The following is a 15,680-nucleotide window of genomic DNA, read 5'->3' on the forward strand; positions in this document are numbered from 1 at the left end:
ATGTTTATCTAAAGAGATGTAAAACAAATTTCTGTGATTAAGATTTCCCAAACAAACTCTTTAAGTTTCTTGCCTGGCCCGAGAGGAACTTACTCGTACATACGAGTAACATTACAAGTTTGAAGATATAGGAGCTTCATAAAAATTGTTAACGCATAGACGCGGGCTGACAGACGGTCAACGGTACAATTTCATTAAGGCACTATCAGATTATTATTAATTCCATAATAGGCATAGACTTTATCTCCATTAATACAAAAACATTATACTACAGTAATACAAATAATCTGGTGTAGTCAAGTCGCATATGTAGTAATCTTAAAAAACATTAAACTTTTAACCCTTACTTAACTACTACCCCTAACTTATAAACATTAATATTATACGTTATGAAATATTATTATGTCATTCTGTAGATTATTACATTCATCAACCATAACTGAAAAACCGTTTAATTCCGTTTTTAAAGAACATTTAAATCAGTCCATACAAACAAATCATAACTCGTTAATGGATTAACGTATAAAATATCCCACAATTCTGTCTTATTTTATGCCCTATGTAACGTTTATAAATAAACTAATAAGTTTTGCGGTTTTGTATACCAGCTTGAAGCTAAAGTTTAAAATACTCGTAAGAAAAGTTATACTATATATATAAATATATTATTCTGAAACATTATATCAAAAGTCCACTGGTGCTTATAATTGCTTTGAGAATTCTGAAGGGGTAATAATCTCAGCTCTCATATATTGTAAAACATGTGTTGCGGTAAAGACTGCCTTGGGAGCTGGGAAAGCAATCTCATTCTGGTTAATCATAAATGTGTGTGATTTATATACTACATACTCACTCACTGTAACAGTAAATATAATTCTCCAAGATTACTTCAGAGGACTTACACAGCCATTTTCTGTATTGATGAATAAATCAACAAATATTTTATCTGCATAATATTTGAGTACAGATATTCTCTGTTTGTCACATAATTTTTATGAAAATCATTACCTTTAACCCTATGTAAAGCTTTTAAGAATAAATAGGATTCTTTTGATTGTAGACTATCCGTATACATTGAATAAGATAACAAAAAAATTACAAACAAATATACAACGTTTTGAACTTATTCACATTCTGTAGGTACTTATAGAGATATTTTGTTTGCCAATATAAATGTAGTTATCAGATTTTCTACCACAAATACATTTACATTGTTTCTAGTGGTTAACAAGTTCAATAGAAGATGCTACAAATTAACCAATCTACGAAGTGTTCCAGAATGAGTGCTGGCCGGTTGTAAGCGGGCTCTATCTCAGCCACCCAAGAGGTTCATATTCATTAAAAAGCGAAATTTGTGTGTTCAAATCCTAATATTATAGTAAATGAGAAAGTGCCTATGTATGTTTGTTTTACATAAATGCGTAAACGACTGTACTGAAAATTCACGTGAACATTCTATGGATCCTTTGTGTGTGTGTGTGTGTGTGTGTGTGTGTGTGTGTGTGTGTGTGTGTGTGTGTGTGTGTGTGTGTGTGTGTGTGTGTGTGTGTGTGTGTGTGTGAGTGTGTGTGTGTGTGTGTGTGTGTGTGTGTGTGTGTGTGTGTGTGTGTGTGTGTGTGTGTGTGTGTGTGTGTGTGTGTGTGTGTGTGTGTGTGTGTGTGATTTCAATAAACGTTGAATCACAAAAAGTACTTGGTCCGCCAGGACTCGAACCCGGATCTCTGCTTTGCCGGGTGAATTTGCTACCATTACACCACAGAGCCCTTACTTTTCCGATTCAATTATTTTGTATTTGGCCGTATCTGCCACATATGCGTTTTAGTAACCTATTTCATATTAAATTATAGGTTATTGAAAATAAATCCAACAAGGTATATTTAATGAAAAATAATTTACTCAATCTGTTCTTCAAATAATATTTAGCAACTTAAAACACTATTTTTTGAATAAATAACGTTATATAAATACTTGACTAAATGTTTAATCAATCTCTCTTTGATAGTGTTTGATGTTACGGAAATATTAAATTAAATTTAAGTTTGATTTTAAATACTCTTCATTCATATTGTCTGATAATTCATGACATTTAAATGTGTATTTGTATGAATTGTTGAGAAATTGTTACTAAATAAAAAATTGTAAGTGACATAAAAAACGTTTTTAACAAAAGCTATTGAAATAGTACTCATTATATCCTACAAATAATTGAACTACTTCAATACTTAGTTTTTAATTTGATCTCCATGTTCTTATACTATGTTTAAATAAAAATATTTTTCTAGCGGTTACTTAAAAAAGTCTATGAGTAAATAATGAAGCATATTATTCTCCTTATACACTAATATAGCAGTTCTTTTCAGGCAGTTGAGTGTTAAGAGTATTCACTCAGACTGTTAAAAGAAGTATTAGCTAAGTCAAAGTATAAAAGACCCTTTACTACAACCCATTTCTCATTTAAACTTAGTGTTGACAATTTAACAAGTTATATAAGGGTTTAAAGATTATTAAGGCTTTACAATGGAAAACTTTTGCAACAACTAGTAAATAACAATGCTGGTGTACTGTTAAATTGCACAGCAATTGTTGATGAATAGCGGTATCGCAACAATGGAACTGTTCAAGATGAGATCAGAGTTATTCGTGACTCTAACCGTAGTAGTTATGATGTTTTATCACCACGCTTTATGACTGTCATGTGACCTGCTGATAAACTATGGCGACAGATAATATCCATCAACAGCATTTATTTTGGTTTGTACTTGAGAGTAATAAACTACAGATACAACAATGCTGTATCATTTTATGATTTTTTAGCTTTAGTTTGGTGGCCGTGTAAACTGAGAGGTTTTAAAATATAATTCATCTTTGTATACAAAGCATTTCACGATATTTTGCGAATTAAAATAAATTTATGATTCAATTTAACTAAGAAATAATCTATATTTTATTATTGATTCATTGTTGCTTGTTTAAAATAATAAAAATTTAAAAATGAATTATTGAGATGAAAGGTGCTAATTTATTTTTACAGTATTATTACACTGTTGATCATAAACAGTGTAAGACTTATGTAATTATTAGTAATATAAAATTCATAGAATCAATGTACAGATAGTTGCTGGAAAGGAAGTCTTGTATTACAATTCGAGACAAACATCCTCCGGATGTAAGTAGATACGCACATCCGCCCAGACGCCGATGGTGAACAAACAGGAAATGCTTGCTTAAGCAGCGGAAATGCTTATTTGTAAAAAACCGTGCGACAATGTAAGGGACAGCCATGCTGATATGAAAAATTGTTACTCACCAATTATGATGGAGAGATTTGGCAGAGGCGTGGTCAATGAGCTGGCGGGAGAAGAACATCAAAACTGAAGAACAAGGAGGAGAGGTGGAAGTCGAGGCCGGAAATTCGAAAAGTGAAGTTCGGGAGTGTTTGTGTTCGTGTGCGGAAAAATATCTCTAGGCGTAATAAGTGGGATGTGAAATAAAATGTAAGTAATTTTAAGAACTTAGTATATTTTAGGGTTCATTAATCATTTTCAATTCCATATCTATTTAAATGTTCACAATTTCGAAAATGTAAATTCATGTAAATGTTTAGCTATTTAAAAGAAAGTTTCTCACGTTAGTCCATGAACTCATAATTATTGCAACACTACAAAAATTTACTAGTAAATGTTATAATGAATTAAATTTAAAATAAATTGTAATGAGTAAATTAATATGAAAATATGTCTTCAAAGTATTAAGGTATTAAAATTTGTGCTTAATATATCGGTTGACGCAATCAATTGTTAATTAAAATTTTCAATCAATTTAAAGAGATGTTGTCAAAATAAAATATGTGTTGGCTCATTTGAGGGTATTTGTACTGCCAATCTAACCTATTATTAAATCCTCTCACAGCAACCCTTGCTCATAGTATGTCACAAGCTTAATCTTAAACTAAACCAAACTTAAAAACCTTACAACAGAAACCCAGTTTGCTTGAGTCTACAAAAACCTTACAAACTACATTATCCAATGAAATTCATCTATTGATTTATAAAACTTTAAAACAACAACACATGACGTCTACACTCAGAATATTAAATTATTTATAAGTAATCCCAGTCAATATAAAACAAGTAAATAACGTCTTTACTGTTGCTATGAATATGGCAAGGCATCTTAAGCTAAAATTTCCAAGGTTTGTATGAAATCAGCACTGCACCAAAGTAACTTCTTCATCAAATGTATCGACAAGATAATGAAACAATTATTAGAATCAACCTTAGCAATATGTATGTTTTTACTAATTTGTTTATCCTGTGTTTTTCTCGTTGCGAATATGGTTGCCTAAAAGTCTAATGTTGCTATGTAGCGATACTCTTGACCGATATGAACCATTTTTAATACTAACGTAAAGATTGAGTTTTATTAAAACTTTCAACGCTCTTCTAGGTCAACTTTTTCCATAGTTATCATGTGGATACACAGGCAGAAATTTGATTTTGTCATTAACAACTAGTCGAAATTTTGTACTAGACGCTTGGCCAACAAAGATCACGGACATCATGTTCCATCAACTAGACGCACAAATTTATCAAATTACAAAAGTAGGAACAGAATAATAACTATCAAGAAACCAGTATCACACGTAAAATAAAAATCATGATAGCAGGTTTAAAAGAATGAAGTTACAATTTAATTCATTCCTATTTATATTTTAAATTTATTAAGTAACTTATTATTAATTTACAATGGGTCTTTTTGCGTTAACCGTATTATTACATATTGCATTGCCAAAATTATTTAATTACCCAGATGATATCGTTTTACTAGCAATCTATTAAATTTATTTGTGAAATTGTTATTAGAAATCAATAAAACACTAATGTTCGATAAGTCATTTTCAATGATAAAACTTTATTGCTTTTAGTTACCGCATATCTCTCCAGTGTTCATGATGGTGCTTTAGAACTTAAGATAGAGTTTTCAAATAAATTATGGTTGGGTTTACCTTGTTACACACCGATCAAAAAAAAAATATGCACACGTAAGTATGATCAGTATTCTTCGTACAAAAATATGTACTTAACGTGCCATAGTAGATTTTGTTTTGTTTCGAAGATTAAGAAAGTATAGACATTTTAAGGTCTAAAGTTCTTACATCGTTAAAAAAAACCTACTTCCGGCCACAGTTTTTTTTATTTTAAGTTACGATATTTTTCGTGCAATAGTTGTGTTTGTTTGTTACCTAAGCTAAAATAGAAGATAAGCAATACGAGTTATTTAACAGTGTTTTAATCGTATTTCTAATTAATCTAATTAATTCTTTGCCCAATTCTTAATAAAACTTAAATAATAACATTCTCAGTGTGTTCTGCAATTGTTAACCACTGTATGTCTTGTATTTTCTAAATTTTACAATTAAAAGTACGTTTTAACTTAAACTTAAAATTTCCTTCCCTAGAGAGACTTTGTGCTCAGCAGTGATTACTGAAAAGATTAAATTAAAAAGTCTCGTTACTTCTAAGACTATTAGAAATGTAAACAGCTGTTTCAGCCTTCAGCGAATTTCACCTAAAAGTGTCAACATCTGTTTGGTTTCACTTAAATTGGAATTATTGTTTCATGAATGTTACCATAGGAGTTTACATGTATTCCAGGAAACACTTCCCATTGATCTTTTCTTAAAACCCTTCGATGTGCTTCAAACTATACTACTTAAAATATCCGAACTATACAATTAATTATTGTCAAGGTTCTTTTTGCTTAGTAACACAGTTAGAAATTAATATGTGTTAATATTATTTTATGTTATTGTTGTATATACAATTAAGGTTTATTCCAGATCGATCAGAACTTTAAGGATAGCTACAAATACTAAGGACGAATGTAACACAAAAATCACCAATAAGACGTAAGTGTATTGAAGAGTTTGACACCCCTAAATACATTTTTATATTTATTTGACGAATTAATTTAACCGTAACGCGGTAACGAGTGAAGTAAAATTTCTGTCCTAGTAAATATGAAGTTGTTTAAGATGATTAATTTTTTTTATTTAAATACATTATACAGATAAATTTCAAAATGTATAATTCACTGACTATTTTCATAACGACTTTATAGCGTTTTAGCATAAGATGATCCACTTAAATACCACTTATTTGTAAACGTGATCAGCTGCCATTTTTAACAAAGTTCTTCTTTTGAGATACTGGCTCGTCAGAAAGAATAAAGATGTTTCTCTGCCTATTTAAAGATATAAATGCGGTTCAATACCTTTTCCACATTTCTGTCAATTTGTCTGATATTTGATAATTCTGATACTTATTATTAATACAAAAAAAATTGTATACCATATGCATTTATCATAATTTGGTTTCATATGAATAGACTACTACGCAGGTGATATACCTGTATAAGCCAGATATAAATTAGGAATCTTTCCTAATGTTCAGTCACTGAGGTTACTGTTAATTCAGAGGAAATTTCTTATGATGGCTTATACCTGTTACCACGTATATCACCTGTTTATTCTTTTAATATTTTTAACCGCTATACGCATAATGTTTTTCTTTTATTTCAATCTAACTTTATTACCATCTTTATTTAAAATATTAGTTTTCGAATTGAATTTCCTCTTTCCGTTTGTAAAGTAAATAAATAAGGCTTGAAACTCAATTAACTCCACGGAGTGGTTCATTGTTCTCTGCAAACGTGTACTGTGCTGTTTAAATGTCGCCCATGTGTACTAACTCGAAATTTCAGTTTTTACTATATGGTATACAATGTTAAAATACCAATTAAAATTTACTTACTAGTACTAATGAGTTATTTTGAAAATTATTCCCAGTCAACCTTACTAAATATTATTTCTTATTTATGGATAATAACCGAATGAAAATTTTCATTATTGATCTTAGGGAAGCCATATAGTCAATACGCATTTTGCAAACAAATAAATATTATTTCTTAGTAAGCTACATTTTCAAAAGGAGTTAAATATACATTTAAATGTGTGTTTTCTTTTACACTATTGTTTTTAGAAGTTCACCAAATACATTAAAAAACTTGAGAGTACAACGTAATAACTATAATTTACAAAAATACCACATAAAAATCAGATATATAAATGTACAATCATACAAATATCATATTTTTCTCCAATTAAATCTAAAAGAATTATTGTAAGCACGAAGCAATATTATTGTTCAATTTGATATAATTTTATATTTGCAGTAATGTTCTATAATATATAAATACCCATAAAATATTTCCATTCATCACAAAAATTTGAGTACAAATTCTTCATAGAACAGTGTATACATATTGACTAATATAAAAAATCACAGGTTCGACAACGTTATTATGAATAAATTTTAAGGTAAGATAAAATTATAAAGTTAATATTGTATTTAACTTGTTAAGACAATAGAAAAACATACAACATTACCAATCATGAAACATAAAGTTTTTGTATTTTAACCTTAATTTATAAACAGTTTTATTTTATATAAAAGTTTTATCTTTTTTATATGCTTATTGGCGGTCTGTGCTTCACGATTAACCAAGTTAGCTTTGGTATTGATTATTTGTTTTAATATATGGTAAAGATCCTTTAAGATAATAAAAACGTTGGAGCAATTATTTACCATACATAAATAATGGTATCACACATTGTGTATTACAATAAGTTCAATTAGTTCCTTTATTTGCTATATTAATAATTCCTGCAAACGAAAAGAAATGTTTTTACTCACCACAAAATGTCTACTAATTGACAGGAAATACTGTACAGTAAAAGGGTTTTGGTATATAAATCAAACTAAAACGTGGTGAACAGACATATTGAAGGGGTTAGTAGGAGGTTAACTACCTGCAAAAGTTAATAGCAAGTTATCATTTTTATAAATTGTATTTTAATATCGGTACAGTAATAAATTAGGAATCCTTTCAAATTATCTTTAACTGTTGAAATAAAATATTATGTATTGACATTTTATTATATTAAATCTAACTAATGAGGCAATACTACACAAATGTTTATGAACTACAAATTACAATCTTCTTTGAATACAAATACATTATAAAATTTTCACATTTTACTTGTAAAAGGGTTCAATTTTGTTCTAATAAGAAATATTCGGTAAATTTATGGATAAAATTAAAAGAACAATGGTTTATATCTCGTCTTGATTACGACGTAGTTAGTCCGGAAGCTAAACGCAGGCTCTTTTACATAAGAATGTGTGTTTAACATTTATCACAAGTAATTCATCCCACTGAGTTCAACTATGCTGTTCATAATATGTATCAAAACATTCAACGTGTAACTGAACTTATTCAAGCTTATCTTAAGGAATGGGTTTGTAATTGTGCACAATCCCATTTAGTTCTTGAAGGTATAAGAACAGCCTCATTAGAATAAAGACGTGGCTTAAATATTAAATTTAATCTGAGATTTAAAGACTTGTATTTAAGTGAATTGAAATATTTAGATAAATGGGTAACCCTTGTAAATTTGTTAAAGTTACAAAAAAGAAAAATATTATATCTTTTTTGTATCCATATTTTATTAATAAGTATACAAATTAATAAAAGACTAGAAATTATATTAATAAAAAGCGTGTTTAACTTTTTATTTGTTACTTAGTAAGTCTGTTATTAGTTAATAAATAGTTGAATTAAATGCATTTTATTCGTAATATATAAATTAGGTTACTGTATACTTAGTTCGTAGGTCTACAGTTATGGCTATAAATTATTAAATCATTCTATGTCGATTTTAGGAACGGTTTTCCGTGATTCTAATACTAAGAAAAACCACCTATCACGATTCGGGTAGGATCGAGGTTCCACCTACCTCAATATAGCTCTCTTGAATTAGTTAAAACAAACATTTTTAGAGTTAACCAACATGACAGGAAAAGAATGAGTGAGTCGTTGTTCTCCCACTGAGATATTTTTTCTGGTCGTTTTACGCTGTGTCAGGGTGATGATATATAACTTATCGATGTTGTTTGAATAAATTTTTCAACAGTGTTATATTTAATAAAACTCCAGGTGTATTGGTAGATGGGTGGATGATAATCTTGTTTCCTCCTATGTTACTGGCAGATCACAATTTTTATCGATGTCTGAGCATTAAAATACTTAAATTACTTAAATTACGTAACTTAAATTACTTTTAAAAATCCTTAAGGCTGAATGTTGGGGTAAATTGCCTTAAACATTTCTAGCTGTTAATTATGTTTTAAACACTTCATGGTGTTTTCTTAGTACCATCATACTTGCATGCTTTGTAGATTACAGTTAGAGTAGATGTTCAGATGATTAACGACTCTGCAGATTAATTAAAGGTTCTTTATATTATATTTAGTTATATGGATATTATTATTATTAGTATTAATTATGTAACGATTTAAGATCCCATTAGAAATCACGCATCTAGAGCTTCATATTCGAACTGGTTTTGGGGTCTCAACCCAACCATATCTTGTGCCGACTTGTTTCCTCAGTTTGACCAATCTAAGTGTCATTTAAAATTCTATTCATATTGTTTTTAATTGATTATGTATCTATTGCTATACATTTTCAATTGTGGTGTAAAGCCTAATACAAGTATTATTAGGTATTCATAAGAATAAATAACAATTCCTTCCGTCTTGAGCTAACACGTTCTGAAAGGGTTGTCACACAACCAATAACAGGCTCATAATTATCCCAGGGCCACGGGGACCTAATTAACATATATACAAACAACTCACCGGTGGCGCGCAGCGTTTTATAACTTAACACATTTATTATTGCAAAATCAAGTCATTTGATAAAACTAAAACCGCAGACTCAACATATCGATCAGAGTGTAGTCAGTTGTCTACCGCAATAAATTCTTTACCGTAAGTAATATACTTTATTATCTCTCTAACTACATAGAACAACTAAACACTAAATTTAAATCTCCTGCGTGCAAAGAGTGAAAGTGAAAATATTTTATATATATATATATTTATATATATATATAAAATATTTCCACTTTCACTCAAACCATAATAAGTACTCATTATGGTATAATCAAATTAGTAAGCGTTGATAAAATTAAAGAAAAGTATCTGTTTATTTTGGTATACGTGTTTTATTTAAATTGTGTGTTTAATGTACATGAATTATTGTATGAATTATGTGTGCTTAAATGCAATATAAATAGAGCATCAAAACAGAGCCTTAAGGCAATGTTTACTCTGTTTAATCTTGTATCGTGAATTAAGTTATAAGCTTAAAGCTTATTCATTCATTTTTCTCATATTTCATGGCAATATAACATATCGAATATTACAAATTTCCTACTAATATTTTAATAATTACTACAAAATGTCTTCACTTACTTGTCCGTAAAAAGTTTTAGTCTACTCTTTGTCAATTGTTTAAATCACTCATTCTAGAAGGACTGGAAAGACAATACATTTACAGGAAATAAACAGTAGCATTAAACAAAAATTCTAATGGTGTTTCAGGCAAGGAATATGGATGTTTATATCATTGAAATTTGTACGCTGTTTTATTAGCATGTGTACAAATAAAACACAAATGCTTAGTCCTTGTTATGTTTAAAACTATCACCAAGAAAATACTTACTACCAAGGTTTTGGGAAATAATCATCCTTAGTGTCAGGTTGTTTTACAATAAAATATTTCAAAACTGGTCAGCATACATCATCCAAAAATTCCCCACAAAATCTGTGCTGTAAAAGTATTTTATAATTATTTACATTATTTCATCTAATCTACCCTATCAAGTATGACCTAGTTCAATAGTATTGTCAGGTGAGCCGTCCGTCAACTAAACGTTAATGCTTGTGTGAAGCACTAGCTTCTATAGTTAAAGCTGTATTGATCATTAATATTGCGCTGCAATACAAGACTACGTGTTATTGGAATGCTTAAACTATTCTAATTGATTTAGTATGATGAAATCTAGCAAAAACACTCAATTTTTTGCAAGCGTATTGTCGTTTTTAAAAATTGAAATGTGGAACCTTTTGCAGGTGTTAATATGTCAATATTTTAAAATTTAATATGAAACTTATAATATAATATAAAATTTAATATCAGATATTTTCATTCCAATCATAGTTACTCATAGGAATATTTTCAAAATAATCTCCAACAGAAACCAAATTGAAATAAAAAATCATTGAAATTAATGTTGTGTATATAAAAATAAACCCTTTATACACTTTAAAGCCTATAACTCAGTTCTTCCTATGTTATCCCGTGGATATAAATAATATCTTTCTACTCTTTGAGTGATTGGGTTCAAAAAAGAATATTCAAGCTATTGCCTTTTTTCAACGAATTCAATTCTTGTAATTAAAGCAAGCTAAGGTAACTTGAAAAACTTTATGATATACTAGGCTAAAGATAAAGCTATATAAATTTTTTGTCGAAACCGTCTTTCACTGACTATCTTACGTTTTTCGTTATTTTATAAGGTAGATGAGTAGTTACCTAATCGCTAATATATAAAAACGGGTTGAAAACTGATGGTTACTTTTTGACACACTATAAATGTAAACACATTTCAAAATAGTAGTTACATTCAAGGTAGATATGGTTTTACTGCCATAAAATAATGCTTACACGTAACATTTAATTACATTTGACAAGTTTTTTGGATTAATATTTCACAACTTTAGAGACCAAGATGTAGTTTTTCACTGTTTTTAGTGACCAGTGAGGCATAGCCCGGAGCGATGTTTGAAATATCAATAAGCCTTTATTCATCCCAGGAACCATAAGAATATTCATGTAAAATTTCATTAAAATCTGTAAAATAGTTTACACGTGTAAGCAAAACAAACAAACAAAGGCATTTTCACATTTGTAATATAATCAAGGTTTACTAAAAGCATGTAATGGTCATTAGAGTGGATAAATTGAAACATTAATTTCCCTTGTTTGGAGTTTATTCTGTGTTTGTATTTAATTTCAAGCGTATGGCCTTACTAATGAAGCAATTTGCCGTAACGCAAGAATATTACACATATTCTGACTATAAATGGTCATACATTATTAGTAGACAAATTCAGTGCTGAATATAGTTGCATCGAACAAGATAAAAGCCTGCTTTGTTTATGTTCTTGATCTAAAAAGGGCATTCTTACAGAAAATGTAGATTGAATGTAAAATGCGCACTGATAAGGAATATTTCTCAGTTGCCACTGTGTTTTGAAACCAGTGCAGTCAAATCTTTGCTCCTACATCAAAGTTCTATTATAAAATGTAACTGTCTCTATTATTGAGCCTTAATGTAACTACTAGGGATTTAAGTAAGCTATAATGTTTTTAACATAATGTTTCCATTAAGGCGGGGTGATTTCCTTCAGAGCAGCTTCTGATTGACGCAGCCGGGATCAACGGAGCCATGAATAGGGCATCCTCTGGGTAGAGATCAGCGTAGATGATTGATGAGAGAGTGGTGTGATTTCTATACCACAGAAACGGGGATCGGCACAAGAATCCATTTGTGGCACAACGGCAGTCACTGGTCGTACGGTGGAAGTGGACGTCTCCTACAGAGACTGGGAAACGGCGTCCATTCAGGAAGGAGCGTAGCAGTCAGAACAACTGTCACGAAAAGGGTATTGTGGGCCAACTTGTATAGGAAACCTTCGTGCCACACCCTGTAAAAAGCCTTACGAATATCCAGGCTCTCTGCAGTAGTAAACAGGCAGTTGTAAAAGTTGTTAAAAAAGGTGACAGCCCTAGCCAGCTGGAGGGTTGTATAGCGTTGGGAAGTGTTCAAGAGCGAGACAGGCATTCTTGATCGCAGTGACTGAATGAAACGACCATTCCTGGAGCTGTTAAGGGCTTCAGAACCAAGATTATAGCACCGCCAGCTTTCCGAGGACGTATAGTCTGGATATGGAGACGACAACTTCAACATTAACGATGGGTTGATGTTCGCCGACTTCTTCGTCATCAGGAGTCCTTTCAACCGAAATCCTTCATGCACAGGTGGGCAGGGAGTACCAACAAGGATGCGGTGTACAGGCTTTTCAGACTGCAAGGTATGTATCAGGAGCCATAGTAAATGGAAATGGTCCACAAGGCGTCGAGGTTATCCAGGAAGACCTAGCATCGCCCTGTACAATGTTTCTGTAGAATTCAGTGCATTTTATCAGACTGGCGTTGAAAGGCAGCTCTCTCCGCAGGAAACCTGGATACCTGACGATTGGCACAGCCACGCTTCTTCATGAAGGGATTCAGGTAATCGCCGAAGATTGATTATAAACACTGTCTGTTATATCAATGAAACATTTCAACTTAATTAGTCTTGTAGGTTATAATTAATTGTTTCACACACACACACACACACACACACACACACACACACACACACACACACACACACACACACACACACACACACACAACACACACACACACACACACACACACACACACACACACACACACACACACACACACACACACACACACACACACACACACACACACACACACACACACACACACACACACACACACACTCACACACACACACACACACACACACACACACACACACACACACACACACACACACACACACACACACACACACAGATATTATTATATAACAAGTTACAAATATGTATTTATATAACAGTTTGGATTACTTTAAAACTAAGATACTCACAAGTAAATTACTTTAGTAACAAGCCCAATAAAAAAAAACTATGACAAAGACAATCTGCACAACATGACATTTTTATTGTGTAACAAAATTTTACAGATTACTAACATAAAATCTTTACTATTATCTCTTCTCTGAAATAAAAAAAATTATAGAAATTTCCATGTTGCCCTTGTAAACCTAACTCTCTCTAAATACTTTTGAAATCATTTATCTAATCTGTTTTCATCTGCATAATACACTTAAAAGAAGGTTTCACGAAATACAAGGCATGAATGTTGTGCATGATGTGTTATAGTAGCATTTGCCAGTGTCGTCCATATCATTAGCATATTGTTTAGCTAATAAAGTGTGAAATAGAGACATGATGTTTTGGACACATACCGAAGTTTGCAAACTGTAACATTTAGTCACAGAATGTATAAGAGTTTACTGTTTAGAGTACCACTGTGGGCGTTGACGTGAATGTTATTAACTTATTAGTTGTGCTGCAATCACAAGAGTACATCATATTACACCTCTTTTAAAGACGCGTTGAAATAAAATGTTTGTCGTGAAGTTTACAAGACAATTAAGCTTATAACCTTTAACGTCGGTATATTTGCCACGGTACCACAAAAGAAATCTTTGCAACAAACACCCTTTAAGACCAAATTTTCATAATTTAAACAAAGTCCTCATCTCAAGGGGTCACTTTAACATTCATATATCTATCCAGAGAAGCACAACGAAATTTTTATTTTTGGGTCAGAGAAATATCTGGGGGCCGACATAGTTATTTAAATGTAATGTTCTGAATCACTGTTCTTTTTCCGGTCAGGATTTTATAAGTTTTTAAAAATGTTGAATACTGACATAAAAGTTAAAGGTTTGGAACTTAAATGATTTATTAGTACAAATGAAACATATTCGTAAATAATAAAATAACACAACTAACAATGAAAAAGCCATGATAAATGGTTAACACGTTATCTGTAAGAAATAAAGACAAAATAATACTCAATATATGTAATTACTAAACACCAACCTAAACTTCTGGCAATGTATTAATGTTTGAACATAGAACGGTTTATTATGGTATGTTCAACATACAAGGATGCATACGCGCACTCAAAATAGTTCATGATAAAAAGGCCATAAATCAAACACAACCAATAATTATTTGTTTTTTATTGCATAATATTTGTTTTACGATAAAAGCATCCCTCAAACACAATGATATATATATTGGAAATATTTTTCTATTTATTATAAGACTTTTGAAGCAAACATTATACTGAACTTATTTGATAAGCTGGATTTGTTATCCCAAAATCAGTATGGGCTGAAAATAACCAATTCACCAGTCTCACGAATTTCATAACGTAAGTGTTCACGCGGAGTACAAGTTTCTCTCCAATTATACAATGTTTTTTAATGTACCAGTTCAGGCATGAAACCATATTTCATAATAGGAACAGAGTATTTTTTTTGAATTTCATACCAACATAAAACCGCTTTATTTGATACCGCTGTTCGAAGTAAACTTTTTTCAATTTTTGATTGAATCATATCCAACTTAAATTCCAACCTACTAAAGTGGCAATGTTTTAACAAAATGAAGGTATTTAAAAGGCGTAGGACCTGTAGACGATTTCTTATATATATAAGTTATCTTTAGTGAATGATTTCTAAATTAAATTTGAGGACTTTTGTATTGAATACATAATATTTGGAAAGATACAAGCTAACCAACAAAAGGACTGCCGGTTCTTTGGCCTTATGCATATACTCACATTGGGATCGTTTTTAATTCTATTTCGATTAAAGTTAAACCTTACTCTTATCATAATACGTATTCTTTTGTTTTTTAAATACATACGATATAAGTAACTAGAATATGCTAATAAACATAAGAGTTTAAATATTTTCCTCTTAACCTTTGCAAAACAAGGACCATAACGCCCTCCTAATCTTTGAATCTTGAATTAGAGTACGTTTATAATAC

Source organism: Homalodisca vitripennis, chromosome 3 (assembly GCF_021130785.1).
Source record: "Homalodisca vitripennis isolate AUS2020 chromosome 3, UT_GWSS_2.1, whole genome shotgun sequence".
Lineage (NCBI taxonomy): Eukaryota > Metazoa > Arthropoda > Insecta > Hemiptera > Cicadellidae > Homalodisca > Homalodisca vitripennis.